Genomic DNA, 17,345 nt, shown 5'->3' on the forward strand with positions numbered 1-17,345 from the left:
TTCAGATTTCTGATGAGTTTCTTGTAAAAATAAAATGTCTGGTAAATCCTTTTAATCTTAAGCTCCAATCTTCTTCTTTAATCTGATTCCTGTACCCTTCACATTCCATGACATTATTTTTATAACTCCCATTTAAAATATAAATTTTTAATCCTATCCCCGCATCTTCCTTTCTGTGCCCCCCACCACCCGACATTAAACTGCCATATAAACAACAATAAGAAAACAGAAAAAAAACAAAACAAACAATAAAGTACAAACAATCTTCTTCCCCACATCCTCATCGGTTTCGCCTCTATAAAGAGAATGGGGAGAGGGACGTGCCAATGCCCGGGCACTTCTTTCGGCTGACTATTTAAATCCATCACTCAAAAAAAAAGATAGCGATGACCTGCATTCAGCTTCATATTTTCCAAGACTCTTATCTGCTTCTTCTCCTACTGTATCCTCACGACTCTTCTTCAGTTCAACCAACACAGGTGATATTTCTTTCCTCTTTAACCCTTTGGAGTCTTGCCTCCAATAGCCCCTTTTCTTCTTCTGAGATTGATGTTTCCACGTATGTTCCACCCATCTGAAGCATTTGATCTTTTATCTCCATTAAATCCTCCATCTCAATCAGTCCAAGCTCCGTAAATATAATAATGCATCTATATCTGGGGTGATTGTACGCATCCTTCCTTTATAAAAAATTTCAATTGTTGTGGTGGCCTCCAATTGTATTTAATTCCATTATCTCTCAAAACTTTTGTAATTGGTTTTAAAAAATCTCCATGCCCTTTCCTCTCTTGATATATCCGGGAAGACTTGAATAGTCTTCCCTTCAAACTTCAAAGCATCTCCCAACTCTCTTAACTTGGCCATAACTTCCAACTTATCACCAAGATTTGCGAACCTGACAAGCACATTCCTGTTAGAACCATTTTGCCTTCTATATCCAATTCTAAAACACTTGCCAGGTCTGCTATTGTGAACGTAAGTTGCGTATCCAAATCATTAATCCATTTCAAAACCCGCTGTTTCAATTTATCTTCCCTTTCTTCCGAGATACCTCTGATAACAAAATTATATTTCCTCATCTCTTCTTCCAAAAGACAAATTCTCTTATCTTGCTGCTCATTTTTATAAAATATTTTGCCAATTTGCCGATCTACTTTTGCCTCATGCACATGCAGCTGCTCCATTTCATCTTTAATCATTGTCATTTCCTCTTTTTGTTTAGCAAAGTTATCATCCATATCTTGCTTTAAATTTTGCACTTCGGATGTCAGTTTAAATGTCAAATTATCTATACGCTCTGATAGTGCTGCTATTTTTTCCCCAATTTTATTTAAAGCTGCAGCAATTTGCTGCTTTTCTGAAAGTTGTTGTCTCATATCGGGCCCTTCAGGTCTTCTCATAGTCATCACTACTGTAATCAAGTCCACCCATTCTGGCTGGCATTCTTGGATGTTGTGATACAGAAACATTGGATGGGTCCCAGCTGATAGAAATCTGCTGAAGCATTAGAAATTTTAAATATGCCCTGGTGTCACACAGCCCTGTTCCTTTCATTTTCCTGTGAAGATGTTGATCATTGATTGAAAAAATGCTTATCTGAGATGAAAAAGGAATCACTTTTGAAGGAAGGGTAACTATGAATGGCAGTTCTTATTTGTGTATACAGCAAATCATTGAAATATTTCCTAAAGATTTCTATCTTTCAAAGACAGAAAGATCCCCCAAGACTGGCAAAGTGAGATAAAATGGCTGAACAAGTCAATTTTATTGAGTTTGAGACGAACAAAAACAGGAACAGAACTGGAATCTCGTGGAAACAGAAATGTGGGATACATACATAATCCTGTTAATACATAAATAGAAAACCAGTTTGATGTAGTGGTTAAGGACCGGCTAGAAACTGGGAGAGCGTGAATTCTAGTCCTGTATTAGACAAAAAAAAACAACAGCTGGGTGACCTCAGTCATTTTTTTCAGCTCTTGGAAAGAGCCAATGGCAAACTATTACTGAAAAACCTTGCTGAGAAAATTTCTAAAACATATCCAGGCAGTTACTAGTTGTCAACACTGACTTGCATAAATAAATAAATGCATATATACACACACAAATGAATATAAACAAAACTTACCGTATTAGCAATATTCTGGTTTCGTGAATTCCCCTAAAGTTGATGGCAGAAAGCAGAAAAAAACATAAAATTGTTCCAATTCTTATTGATAACGCAGACTTGAGAATTAGCTGGATAACACAGACTTGAGAATTAGTTGGATTAATCTCTATGTTTTGTCAACTGTTCAAACATCATTATTCCCAACACTGCAGCATGAGCTACAATTTCCCCTCACCGCTAGTATCACATATAGTCACATCCTGGACATAAACTGTTTCAATTCCTACCCTCAAAACTACGCTATAGAACACTGCACACCAGAACAACCAGACACAAGAACAGTTTTTTCCCGAATGCCATCACTCTGCTAAACAAATAATTCCCTCAACACTGTCAAACTATTTACTAAATCTGCACTACTATTAATCTTCTCATCATTTCCATCACCCATCTCCTTCCACTTATGACTGTATGACTGTAACCTTGTTGCTTGTATCCTTACGATTTATACTCTAATTGATTGTTTCCTGATTGCCTGATTGTAGCCTATGACTATCATTAAGTGTTGTAAATGTTGTACCTTGATGAAGGTATCTTTTATGTATAATGAGAGCATATGCACCAAGACAAATTCCTTGTCTGTCCAATCACACTTGGCCAATAAAAAATAAATAAAAATTCTATTCTAGTCAATGATTCAATAGTCTATATTACTGTAAATATAATACAGAATGTCTCAGTAAAGTTCAGGAGCGGGGGTGGATGGGTTCCTGGCAGGTCTTCTATTCTGTCTTAGTTTCAAACTAATCTTTGGAGTATTAAACTTTTCTCATTGCTTCCATCTCCAGAAAAATCTTTACATGACCATTTTATCTATGTATATTAGATGGGTGAATTAGATGAATAGATTCAAATAACAGGAGATAGGTTCTCTTGGAAGACCTGAAGAACCAGGTTAAGTGAAGGTTGTCATGGAGAAAATTATGTGGTTGCTAAGAATTGACACTGATTTGATGTCACATAATCATTTACACAAGAAAAAATAAACAGTTTAATGACAGAACAATATAGATGGTGGATTGTAGAGACATCCCTATCCATCACCTTGTACATCTACATCTACATCTACTGTATATCTATATCTATAACACCAAGCAGTTGTTTTATTATGATCGAGGCCAAATGATTTTCTTTCTGCCCAGGCAGCTTAGCTTATATGAATCTGGCTATGGTTGCCAAAGAATTTCTGTATGGAAGTTATACAATCGCTCCCAACAAGCAGACTACAACTACCTCACATCACTTTGAGGACCCTATCAGATTGTGTTGATAGGGCAGTCTGCTAGCTGGCCACCAGGGGTCAATTTAATCTACTGAAGAAAGTACCATTTTGTACAATTAGGGAGCAACAATAGTGAAGAATGGTAGATCTTTATTCCTCAGGCAGCAGGGCTTCCTGGGAATGTAGCTGCACTTTACTATACACTTTAAAAAGAGTATGAAGAGTTAGAATTCTACTGAGTTCATGAATACCCCCCTGGCAATTTTCCTGGCAATTTTAGAGAAGTGGCTTCCCATTGCCTTCCTCCAGTAGAAGCGTGGAGGTGGCGAGAAAGAGATTTAGATTCTCTGATCTATCCTAAGCTCTAAGACAGAACCAATCAGATCCAACACAGCTCACCTTCCATGCTCAGATTATTAATATTTCACTCTTATTCTATCTTTTAAAATTGTGTGTGCATGGTCAACTTAAGATAGGCAATAGCAGTAACAATAGCACTTATATACCATTCCATAATGCTTTACAGCAGTCTCTGGGGTGGTTTAAAATATCAGCATATTTCCCCAACAATCTAGGGGTTCATTTTACTATCTTGGAAGGATAGAAGGCTGAGTCAACCTTGAGCCCCATCAGGATTGAACTTCAAACTGAGGGGGGAGTTTCTTGCATTCTCACAACTCTGTCACTAGGGCTCCTAAAGGTTGGTTAGAAGCTACAGACTGCTGAAACCACCACTAATCTAAGAGTTGGTGCCACTGAACGCATGCAGAATTTGCAAGAACAATTGGAACAACTAAGATATATGAAGGAAGAACAAAGAAAAGAGAAAAGTGGATTAATGTGGAGTCACAGAAGGAATCCCAGTTCGGAGAGAACTGGTGCAGGTAAATGCTGATACATCTGTCTAGGGACTGCAGTGGCAGAGATGTGATTGATTGTGATAGGTCTGTGGCTGGCAATGCACACTCCTGTCATTATTGGAATCACACAGTGATTATAGTGTACATCACTTTGGAAGGCAGGGTGATGATATCATGGTCATCATCAGGAACAGGTGGTAGAAGAAGCTTCATCCCAAACTATGTTATTGGGGAAGAGAAAGCCAATCTAATGAGGATACACAACTGCTACTATTCTTTCACTGCTTCAGCAATTTGTGATTTAGGGAAGGGCACACTGAAAAAAGATCATGGCTTACAATTTTATTATAAGATAATTGAATACTGTAGTAAGACTATCAGTCCCTGAAGATAGGAGAGTTGGAAGAGACCTGATTTCTTTAGCCATTGAGAATGTAGGGGGAGGGGGTGGTACCCTTAATTTACTGAACCACCACAGCAGGAAAAGGCAGCGCATAATTTTGATATTAAGGGAAGATGAGTTAGCAGGTGGTTGGAGAAGGGAGGTGCCTGTGAGGATTTCCTGGAAATGAAGCTAGGTCCTAGGACAAGTTAGAAGCACTGCCAGGGTATTCTACTGACCAGCAGCATTTATACCTGACTGTCTCAATATGGAATAGGATGAGGTAGTTGGATCTCTCAGACTGACATCTAAATAAAATATCATTCTATCAATTCCTTAGGCCACCTTCTTCAGGAATATTTTATCCCCAGATTACAATAAGATTTTATACCTATAAGACATACGTTGCAGATTCAGTCTTGATGTAAATATAAAGGTTTTCCATTGGATGTGTCAGCTATATGACTATTATACTACAGCCAGAGATGGTATTCAGCAGGTTCTCATTAGTTCTGGAGAACCAGTAGAAATTTTGAGTAGTTCAAAGAATCAGTAAATACCACCTCTGACTGACCCCGCCCCCATCTATTCTCTGCCTCCCAAGTCCCAGCTGATCAGGAGGAAATGCGGATTTTATAGTAACCTTTCCCTGGAATGAGGAGGGAATGGAGATTTTAGAGTATCCTTCCCCTGGAGTGGGTTGGGAATGGAGATTTTACAGTATCCTTCCCCTGCCACGGCCACCACGCCACACTCACAAAACCACACCCACAAAACCGGTAGTAAAAAAATTTGAATCCTACCACTGACTACAGCTAAATATATCTCATAGATTTGGGCCTTCCTGTCTCTCTCTCACTAGCAGAAATCTTCTCTTTGATGATAACAGATTTCTAAATGCAGATGTAAATATAAAACTTACTTCCTCTGAAGACAGATGGTTTTCTCCCATAATCTGTCTTTTGTTTTTATTTCCATCATATATTTAAAACTACTTTAATGGATAAACTAGAAGTTAAATAAATAAGAAAATGTTTGATATTGTGGAATGTGTTTGATGGATATAATTAAAAAAACCAAAGTAAAGAAAATAGCACTTGATATAGCAGCTCAATATAGCCCAATACTTAAAGACTAGATAGTTAACCCCCCTCTAGCCCTATCGCCAAAGATTAATTTTTCTAATTATAAAAGGGGTTTAATTTTCATCAGATTTAGAGTTGATCCACTATAATTGAGAGGTTTTAATTCAGTCACAGCTAATGCAAGTCCTGTTGAAATCAGTTACAAAAGGTATAACTAATTTATGTCCCCTCATACTTCTGTCTAAATATAACTCAATTTGGATCCATTCTAAATGTAAAAATCACATGCAATACATTTTAAATTTTTTGGAACCAACCTTAGCAGATATCTATGATCCATTCAGTTCTGGTTAGCTAGCTTTGCTTCAATTCATAGATTTCCAGTTATAAAAATTATACATTTAAAAGGTTTTCTTAATGAAACAACTTGTTAGGGTTAGAATTGGGCAGACAAATTCTGCATTTTAATGCCATTTCTCATTCAGTTTGATGAAAGAGAAATTGTTTTTGAGATTTATCTAAAGTCATGTTTCATATATAGGGACTGTAGTGGCTTGAATCTAATTAGCTATGAAGTAGCCAGGATGTGTGTCTGTGAATATTCTGTCTTCTATTTTATAATCACTTTCTGTATTTTGCAACTTTTCCCAATTTCTATGCTCAATTAAAACTAAGAGAAGCATCATGAAAAAAATGTAAGTAGTACTACAGCTATTAATAAAAGAATTCTGCCCTTGAGAAATTGTTAAAGAATATCTCTTTCCACTGGAAAAAGTCAGAGAAATTAGCCACTCAATTTTCTTTCTCACAAATTAGGTGAAGAGTTTCAAAAGGGCTATTTATGCTTAGCTCTAGTTGGAATTATTGGCTGTATTTTGAATAAATTAAATCTTATTTCATTTATAATAGATTCCTTCCTTTCCCTGTTTAATTTCTTATTTTGACTTTGATCAATGGCCTTTTTATACTATCATAATGATAATGTGATTTTGCCCCCTTCCTATCCTATTTAAAAAGACTGAAAAATACATTTTTGGTGGCTAAAGTAGAAATTAAACATTGGAGGATTGCTTTCAAGAAGAAAAATTGGTTTTCTATGTACTATGTTCTATATTTCTATGTAACATAAAGAAAGTGGTAGATTTTCTTTCTGGAAAATTCTAAATAGATCTCATCCAGATTACAGTGTATTCCCCAAACCTGTGTTTATGAATTAATGCTCAGATAAATATTCATGAGGCAGTGGAAATACTAGTTATATCTTTTTCCAAAAAGTGTTGTGAAACAAAGGACTTAGAGATTTCTTTCAGCAAGATGAATAATTAGTTATAATTATCAAGAGACAGAGTATTTTGCATAATATAGAGAAAATATTCTTTGCCATTGATGTTAGTTTTCAGCCCAAAAACAATCTGGGTACGATTTCTCTAAGAAAATTGTATTTTTTTCCCTTATATTCCACTTGATAATGGTATTCAAGTAAAACAGCAATATATCAAAACAACTTATTTTATCCAAATCAGAAATATGTGCATTTTTTTTGCAATCAATTACTACATTTGATGAGAATACTCTATTTCTCCCCCACCCCCCCAAAAAAATCATTTGTTTTCTATTGTTATTCTCAGGATTCTTCACATATATAGCTTGAACCAAATGGAGATTATTATTTCTTTTCCTTTACCAGTACATAAGCATCTGCACAAAATAGGGTGCATCATACTAGACAAAGCAAAATATACCATACATTTACAGATAAAACAATCTCCTCTCCCAAGTCACAAAACTGAGAGAGGGATGCAATATACTTTCTTTGGATCATTGGTTCCTGTAAAGCAAAGCAATCTTAATCCACCATTGCTTCCTTAAAAGTCTATATGTTTTTATTTATTTTTATTTAATCTTTATTTATATCCTGCACATATTATTTTTTAAATAAATAACTCAGTGCAGCAAACATATAAAATACTCCTTTTCCTATTTTCCCAACCAACAAACCTGTGAATTGGAGTAGAATCAGAGGTAGTTTTCAGCAGGTTCTGACCAGTTCTGGAGAACTGATAGAGGAAATTTTGAGTAGTTCGAAGAACTGGTAGTAAAAATTCTGACTGGCCCCACCCCCATCTAATCTCTGCTCCCAAGTTCCAACTGATTGGGAGGAAATGGGGATTTTACAGTATGCTTCTCCTGGATTGGGGAGGAAATGAGGATTTTACAGTATCCTTCCCCTGCTATGCCCACCAAGCCATGCCCACCAAGCCATGCCACGGCCACCAAGCCACGGCCACAGAACCAGTAGTAAAAATATTTGAAACCCACCACTGGGTGGAATGAAGGAGAGTGACTGGCCACCTAGTTCGCTTTCATCCCTAAAGCAGGACCTGGCTTCTATTCTGGTGTCCTTTTTATTTTTATATTGTATATATTGGCCATCAAGTGGCTGTCTTTCCCAGGTATTAATCTACTACATGAGTCTTCTATTCTGATTTAGTGTTTGTTGCCTTCAAGAACTTCTTCTTACTAACATCTATAAAATACAGGCTCTGTTTTTTCTTGATGTAATCATTTTGATAATGCTTTTGCTTTTCCAGATTATTTTATTTGCAATAATGCTCTAACATCTCTATTTCTGGATGTTATAGAGTGAAGGACATGTTGTATGGCCATTAGTTTCCTTCTTTTCCTGTCAAGATTGCCCGATTTTGCCCTGGCACCAGTCAATTATCTCCAGGGAATATCTAATTACAAGTTTATTGCTTTAATAATGTTTCCATATTGCAGCTACCATATTATGGTATCCAAACATAGGAGGAGTAGGAGAAGGACATTACTCTCCCACAGATAGCATTTCATCTATGTGCCAGAACTTGGCTCAACAGATCATCACAGAATAAATAGAGGCGATAGGTGAGGAGCCAAATCTATACTACAAACAAGAGCCTAAGAAGCTTTGAAAGATGTTTCAAAAGGACCAAACCACAAATACAGGGCAAACACATTTACTTAAAGCCCATCTGTATTCCAGCAGCTTATGTTTTTATAGCACTAATGAGATCATCAGTGCACATTGCTTTTCTTGCCCAGCTTCCATACTCTGTGATGTATCACCCCTGATCTCTGATAGCCTTTTCTCCCTGCAGGGTGAAATTGGGAAAGATAAAGGGGGTAGAGGCAGGCAGAGTATTTAATGTTTTTGCATGATTAGAAATGAATATTGAGCAGCACGCACTGCTCAGAGCGAGCTCCCAGCCTAATTAAGTCACTGGAGAACATTGCTGGCAAATCTCAGTAGAGTCCAGGGTAGAGATCTGCATATGAAAGCTACTGCAGCAGTCAATATGCTGAGCTCACTGTTCAAGTATGGTTTTGAATCAAAGACTGCAATACACCCAGCACATTAGATGAGATGGAAACAGTAATGAACTTTGAAGACATTTCTGAATAAACATTTTAAGACTTTGTGAGGTTTAAGACTGGGATAGGCACAGTTTGGATATGTATGGAACTATTGATTGTTTTTATAGATGTTGCTAATCCCACTAAACAGAACAAATAGAAATGAGTAAGGCTGGAAAGCAAGATCTGTTTAAAAAGTCTTTATGCTTACTTCAGTTAATAGTTAGCCTAACACAAGATCACTGTATTATTACAGTATGTGGATTCGAAGCCTTTTCAAAGGCTTCGAATCCACATACCATTTCTTGTTTAGCTTACTCTGACTCTGACTTTGAAGTTGCCCTTGAAAAGGATTCAGAAGCTACTGTTAACACAAAATATGGTAAGTATATTGTAGGTTGCATTATCTTGGTCTTAGAACAATGCTTTCTTCTACTTTGCTTCTGGGACACTTCAAGATCCAGGTTTTCTCCTACAGTATGTGATGTCAGATTTGATTGGCTCTATCTGTCTATAATTTATTATCATCATTGGAATCTGTTATATGGCATGCCAGTTAATGAATATAGGTGGTGTGTAGGTAAAAAAAAATGCTCACTTACAATAGCAGCCATTCAATCGAGGGAACTGAACTTGAGAATTTTCTGGCTCTATTTTTCCATAAGCAATGCAACTGTTTTGCCATATTTTATTGGTTGATATTTTTTTCCTAATTGTAAGACTGTATTCAGATATTGTTATATCATTTTTACTTATGGTTATTTTATAATGTGTAAGAGATTTCTTTTTCAAAAACGCACATTGACTCAGATGTCTTGACTGAAGATGATCTGAATAGAATAACATTGAATGACAGTCGTTGTAATTTAGGTGTTAAAGTGTTGGATGTAGATTGAGGAGACCAAGGTTGAAATCGCCACTTGAATATAGAGCTTATCAGGCTGCCTCAGGCCAGTTACTGTCAGACATCACCTATTTTATTAAACACTCTGTTGTAGAAATAAAGATAGGGAAGATTTCCTTGTACACTGATTTGTTGTCTCAAGTAAAAGGAAATGGAAATCCAATAAATGCAATAAATAAATAAACATGATGATCTACTAATAAAGTGGTAGATGAGCCAGCCAACTGTCCTACAACTTCCAAGAGATGATGGTTAGAGAAACTGAATAAATTATGAAGGGATAAAAGATAATATGCAGAGATCTTTGTGCTGTCACAAACTCCTGAGTTGCATCATGTTTGGATTTTTGCAATTCTGTTTACATAAGGCTATACCTGGAGACCTCTGTAAAACTGGAAGTGGTCCATAATCCAGTGGGTCAAGTAGGATGTGCACTAGTCAAGCTACCCATGTAATATTTCTGTTCTGAGAACTATATAAAATTTGTTTCCAAGTTATTGGTTGTCTCCTTTAAAGCAGTTTGTGGCTCGGGTCTTCGGGAAACTTCAAGAATGCCTTCTTCCAGAGTTCTTAGCCTATTCTTTGAAATTTAGAAAAGAAGACTTCAGGTCCTAACCTTTAGGGCAGGGGTCTCCAACCTTGACAACTTTAAGACTTGTGGACTTCAACTCCCAGAGTTCGTCAGCCAGCTTTGCTGGTTGAGGAACTCTGGAATTTGAAGTCCACAAGTCTTAAAGTTGCCAAGGTTGGAGACCCCTGTTTTAGGAGATGTCATTCAAAGATGGTGTGCAATTTGTGATCCTCCTAAACTTATATCTGCTGTTGCAATCCCTCAACATCCCTTTGATAGACATCAAATTTAGTCTAAATAAAAATCTGGCTCTGTTCTCACTTTTTCACATAAAATATTCTCTTTCTGTTCTTTTTGTTGTTGTTGTTGAAGTATATTCATTCATTAAAGCAGGTATTATAACACATTATAATTTGAAATGCTAGGCCTTGTTCCTAAAAGAAGATTTTAACATATAGATGGCATTAATTGTGCCCATCAGCTATGTTTTTATGGACTGAAAACCAGTTTAATCAAAGGAAATTCTTTCTTAATGTGTTGCTTTCCCTTTGCTCCTTAGACTGTGTAAAGAGTAGAACTGATATATGGAAATGCTATTTCTTACCCAGATGATGGCAAAGCATTGACTGCAGCCCTGAACTTTAATTCTGGGTTCTGTAACACTCTAAAGAAAGCAAATTGCAGCAATTTGAAAACAAGGGGAAATATGCAAGATTGGCACTCTAATTGTTCTTGAATTCAGAATATGGATCCTCTCATTCTAAAGAAACCTGCGGATAACAGCCCTTTAATTTTAAAAACTTGTAGCCAGGAAGAAGGCTGTGAGAGACAGGTTTAGAATTTAGATCTTCAGCTTATGAAAAGTTTCAGATTCCTGCTGTGGCAAAATCATTATATGGTTTCCTACTAAGGGAGGGGTCCAAACAAGATCCCATAATAGTTGTTCATAATCTTGAGTTCCCTGACTTTGAAGTGATGTTGGACATGAAATTATTAGGTTTGAAACTGTGAGGAAGACTTTCCAACAAAGAGCAATTTCCCTATTCTGCTGTTTTCCAGATATTTTGCAATTATGGTTTAATCCCACTTGTATATAATTAGTGGTTATCATTTTCTAAAATATCCTAATTATAGGCCAGTAGAAATACTGAAAGACCTGGATATAGGCAGGTGCTGACCAATTTCAAATGGTCCTGATAGAATTTTAGACTTTGAAAGAAAAAGCTGCATAGGGACATAGAGATAGACCTCTATAATAAATGGGATGTGCAGAACCAGCTTCAGCCATATATCTGATGAAAATATAAAGCAGTTTTCATTATGATTTTATCCAATAAAAATGCAAGTTAATGTGTTTGCCACATTTTAGCTACTGAAAACCAGTTTGAACTTTGTTTGAATGTGATTGTATGTTTAAAAAGGTTGTTTTAAATGTATTATTTGAAGATTTAAAATGTAAAGTGCTTTATGATTCTTTGACAAGTGTTATGGATTTCAAATATGTTGAGCAATATGTTGAGCATTGATTTTGTTCAAAACCAAAACATCTGGACAGCAACTATGTGTTAGGTTTATTTTAGAAATTGTTCTGGCTAATGATGCATAATGGAAGTGCAAATGCAGAATCAAAATAAAGTTTATCCTGTTCATTGAATCTCAGGGAATTAGTTGCATTAATTATCTTTGTGAGAAAGTTAGATGTTAAATTGGTCAAGTATATACTTAATGCTGGAAATATTAAACCAGAGGCGCACAACCTGAGACTTCAGGACTTTATATAGGTCAGAGATTTCCAAAATTGCTAGGGTTATTTTTTATGCAATGAGAAAAGAATACTAATTACATGATTGAAGAATAATCATTATTAACTATAATTGCAGCCAAATGAAAGAAAAATCAAAATACTTGTTGGTACAGGCCATATCCACTATTTTTGTGAGTATGGCCATAGCACGCCAAAGGCCAAGAATATTTTTGGCTCATTTTGGCTAGGATCACAGTTTTGAAAATAGGTTGAGGACTACTAGTCTTACTTTTGATTTGTTATAGCAAAAATGCAATAAAATTAGCAATGACTGTCCTGAAATGCTCAGCCCTGTGCTATGTCTCTATGCTTTTCAGACCACATTGCCATGAAACTCTTTCAGCTTTTCTGTTCATCTTACCTGAAAACTGATCTTTCTATAAACCAGGCATAAGTTAGCAAATAAAGCAAAACTTTTCCTCAGACACCAAGGGATAAAAAACTTGAAAATGACATAGGGATTTATGATTCAGCTCTATTCTCTTCAACTACCTCCAGTTTTCTTAAGAGAAAATCTGAAATGAGGTTTCAAAGATGATCATGTTTGGGGACAATATTTTCCCTGAACTGTATCTTTGTTCAGAGGGAACTATTATTCTCTCAGTTGCCCATTATTGTGTCCTAATCAGGAGATAGAGCAGGTACATGTGAATTCTCCTTCTTAAAGTCTGAGGACTCCTCAAGGCAAAGTGAAGTTACATGAAACCCTTCATGGAACATAACCGATGGCATACAGGAAGAGAAATCTGGGTAATGCTTTGATAGAAACACAAACATATTGTCATCTTATGTATCTACTATTTTTTTCTTTCTCTCTCCTTTTGCTGTTCAAAAAATAAACAACAACCAAAAATAACTAACAACCAAAAAAAGTCAACTTGATGTTCAGCTATTGAATTTAAAGTCAATCAGATATAGATAATTTCACAATTTTTAATAAGGTTGTATGCAATTGTATATCAGGACAGGGAAAACAGAGACTGATGACTTATGATGAATCTTGGTTGTAAAAAATGAGAAGGTTTGATTATTTTACTATCTCAGAATTGGGTTGCAGATCAAGAATTGCAGTAAGTATTGACATCTTAAGCTTTTTAGTACCTTCTTGCAAGCTGTATGCAAAAATAATAGAAAAACTATCAAAAACTACAAAAATCTGAAATATATTATCCTTCTTATAACTCCCTTTCATTATATAAGTGAAAAGATAAGGCCAACAAATACACCATATTACTAGCTAGCTTTCTACATGTAATATATTATTATTATTATATGTATATATGTATATTATTTTATATACATATCAATATGTAAATTATGCTCTTGTTTAAATCAAATATAAGAACGTAAAACAAAAACTTACAGAAAAGTAGTTACTTAGCTATATTTTACTATAGCTGCTAAGCAATAGTAAATCTGTATTTTTTAAAAAAACAGCCTATCACAAAACAAATATTTTTCATTCATGTCAAGTGAACATGGCATTTCTACTGGTCCCAATAATGGCCCAATGTAGCAGTTGTATAAAAGGCTGCACAATAAAATGATTTCCAGAAAAGAAATTGTGAACTGAACATGACTGTAGCAGAATGACTGTAGCAGAATGAAAAGTCAGTGAGTAATAATTCTTCTATGGATGAAGGAGATGATTATGGAAGAGGAATAAATATTACTGGACAAGACTGAGACTGTTGTGAAAGTAGATTTAAAAATGACAGTCTGTAAGAATGAAAAGATATTACACCAGACATATACTTATAAAACTGACTGCTGTCTTCATAATTAAAAAGGATATATAAAAAACAAATCAAAAGATAGCCTGGATAACTTTCCTATGTTGGATTTACAAAAGAGACTTTATTAAAGCTTTCAATAATTTTATGAGAAATGACAAAGAGAAAATGAAAATAAATACAATTCTAGGACGTTATTTGAAGGGACTGAAAATCAATATTGATAAATGTAAAAGGAAGGAATATAAAATTGGTTTAATTGCTCAAAGTTAAAATAGATACGTTATTTGCTCTGTAAGCTTTAATGGATGTTTTGTTGATCAGGATTGAATGAGAGGTCTTTGTTACTGCTTTTTTAAAATTAATGACGTGCCAATTATACATTATTTCAGGAGTGTCCATGAAAATTTACTTTTAGCTTTTCAGTCTTGTACAATTATGAGTACTTTCAGATACTATATTGGTAAATTTACCTCCACAAAGAAAGTCAGTTAAAACAATTTCATAAATAAAATATAAATGACTATCTTGGGACCAAAGAAGTAAACAGTGCCAAGACAGACCAATGCATTAGCTTTTAGGCTTAGCTCCCATGTTCAAGAAAAGATGAAAATTAATAGGCTTCATCTATCCTTTAATGGATATTTGTATCTAATTCAAAATGAGAACATAATACTTAATGGCAGTTAAGCATCACTGGCATATTCAGTGGTGAGGCACAAGGTGACTTCCATTAAAACTGGGTTTATTTCATATGTTTCTTGCTCTGGTCATAACTTTCATGATCTGATTCTCATATAGCACAGTAATTGTTTTTCAGAGGAGGAAATATATTGGGGAAATTATATGTTAGAATAGCAAAATCTAAACAAATATATCAGGAAAATACTCAGTTATGAAGTTAGATGCAGTTCAAATTTGTGTGAAGACCCCCTTACATCTCAATAATATACCAAATATAAATAGCTTCCAAAATTCATTTTGCTTCTTTTAAACACTGACCTAAAAAGAATAACAACTAATTTTTAAGATGTAAAGAGCTCAGGTTGTGAAACTTTGTTCATGTGATCCCTCAGAAAAACTTTGCCAGCCAATTATTCAGTTCCTGCCCAATTGAAACCAGTGTATCTGATTCAGAAGGTAAAAATGTGCTGTATGGAGCATCCATTTAGCAACTTCTCTCATCTCTAGTATTAAATCACTTCAGAAAATTTGAATCATTCAATATATGAAAGTAATGAGAATCCCCAAACAACCAGAAAGAAAGCCACCTAAACTGACAAAAGTCATACTGTCAATAATTGTCTTCCAAGCTTCATAAATCTACCTTCAGATGGACAATTGAGAACTCATGGTGGACATCACTTGGATATCAATCATAATTAACTCAAATTAACTCAAAACCAAACTAGATGGGGTAGGGATGAGGAAAGTCATAAAGAAGATTATCCAAGATTGAGCTGCTCAGCTATTCATTTATTGGAAAATTTCTGAATGGTGGTGGAGGGAAAGATTGAGGTATCAGTGAGGTAGGGTTGGATAGTCCTCTGGGGCATTGCAGTTAATGGCATTTCCAGAAACTTGCAAACATGAAGACTCTCACATTATTGGTCTTCCTCACTCTCTCCCTTAATGCTAAGGGCAGCTTCAGTGGAACGACTTTACTCAGGGAGAGGAATGTAACAAACTTGATTGCTAGATAATCCCCTTCCCCAGTTAGATTGACCACCAGGAGGCAGTATGTGACTTTTTAAGGCTTGTCAGATGTGCTGGTTGTCAATGTAACTGAACATACCATTTAGTATATGCAATATATAAAAACATTTAAATCCAAGGGAGAAGGGGGAAGTAATATAAAACCTTGTACATGAGGGCATGATGGAATATAACATCAGTATCTCTCTCTCTCTCCCTTTCCCTTTCTCTCTCCCCCTCCCTCAATCCCTCTCTCCCTCTCTCCCTTCCTCTCTCCTCTTCTCTCTCTCCTGAAAGAATGTGTACTGTATATAACATTATGGTAGATTTTTCACTAATAGTCCCTTCATTAAATACATAGAGAAGGTAATTAGCAGGGATGTATATCTAATCTTAAGGTCGCATGGAATGAAATAAAGAAAAAAGGTTATCATAAATATTTGAATGAGCATATGCTTTGGATTTTTTTCTTGTGAAAATTAATAGGATCTTCCTGTGTGTGTCTTTTCTCTCTCTCTCTCTCTCTCTCTCTCTGTGTGTGTGTGTGTGTGTGTGTGTGTGTGTGTGTGTGTGTGTGTGTATGTAGGTCTTTGGTATATATATATATATTCCTGTATATACTACTTTGTCCAGTTACCCAAAGTACAATAATTCCCCTGGGGCACAGGATAAGGGTAAAACCTTCTGCCTATAGAGAGGGTTAATAAATCTTGCTAAGCTATAGGCTGGAGTCATGTATCATGCTATCTGTGATTTATTTAGAAATGGTTTAATAAATAATTGGACAGGGCTGCTAAGGCCTATGACTCCAACCTCCTGCTAGCTGCTAAAATCCAGATAATCTATAATTGGCTAGCTTCAACTATCATGCTAATTTATAACTAAATAAATTGCAGTGCAGCATGCTTTTGCACAGAAATACCCTGCTTTTAGGGTTGATTAGGCAGATTTAAATTTTTAAGAATCTATCTGGGTCTATGGATGATATAAATAGCTGTTGAGGGATTTGCTTCTTCACAAAAAATCTGCCATGCCCAAAATATCCAGCTGCAAAGCTTTAACCCAGAATCAGGGGTGAAATCCAGGAGAACTGATAGCAGAAATGTTGAATAATTTGGAAAATCGGCAAATATCACCTCTGGCTGGTCCCAGAGTGGAGCGGGCAGTGGTGGGTTGCTCCCGGTTCTGTCTGGTTCTTTAGAACTGGTAGTAAAAGCGGTGGGAGGCTCTGCCCACCCACCCGGACATCATAATTAACAATCTGCGCATGTGCAAAAGCTTCTGCACATGCGCGCTCCTGTTGCAAACTGGTAGTAAAGGTAAGTAGAACCCACCCATGGGGGTAGGAATGGGGATTTTGCAGTATCCTTCCCTCTGGAGTGGGGTAGGAATGGAGTTTTTGCAGTATCCTTGCCCTGCCACACCCACCAAGCCACACCATTCTCACTAAGCGATACTCACAGAACCGGCAGTAAAAAAAAATTGAATTTCACCACTGTCCAGAATGATTCCAGCATATTTTT

Source organism: Ahaetulla prasina, chromosome 6, assembly GCF_028640845.1.
Source record: "Ahaetulla prasina isolate Xishuangbanna chromosome 6, ASM2864084v1, whole genome shotgun sequence".
Classification (NCBI taxonomy): domain Eukaryota; kingdom Metazoa; phylum Chordata; class Lepidosauria; order Squamata; family Colubridae; genus Ahaetulla; species Ahaetulla prasina.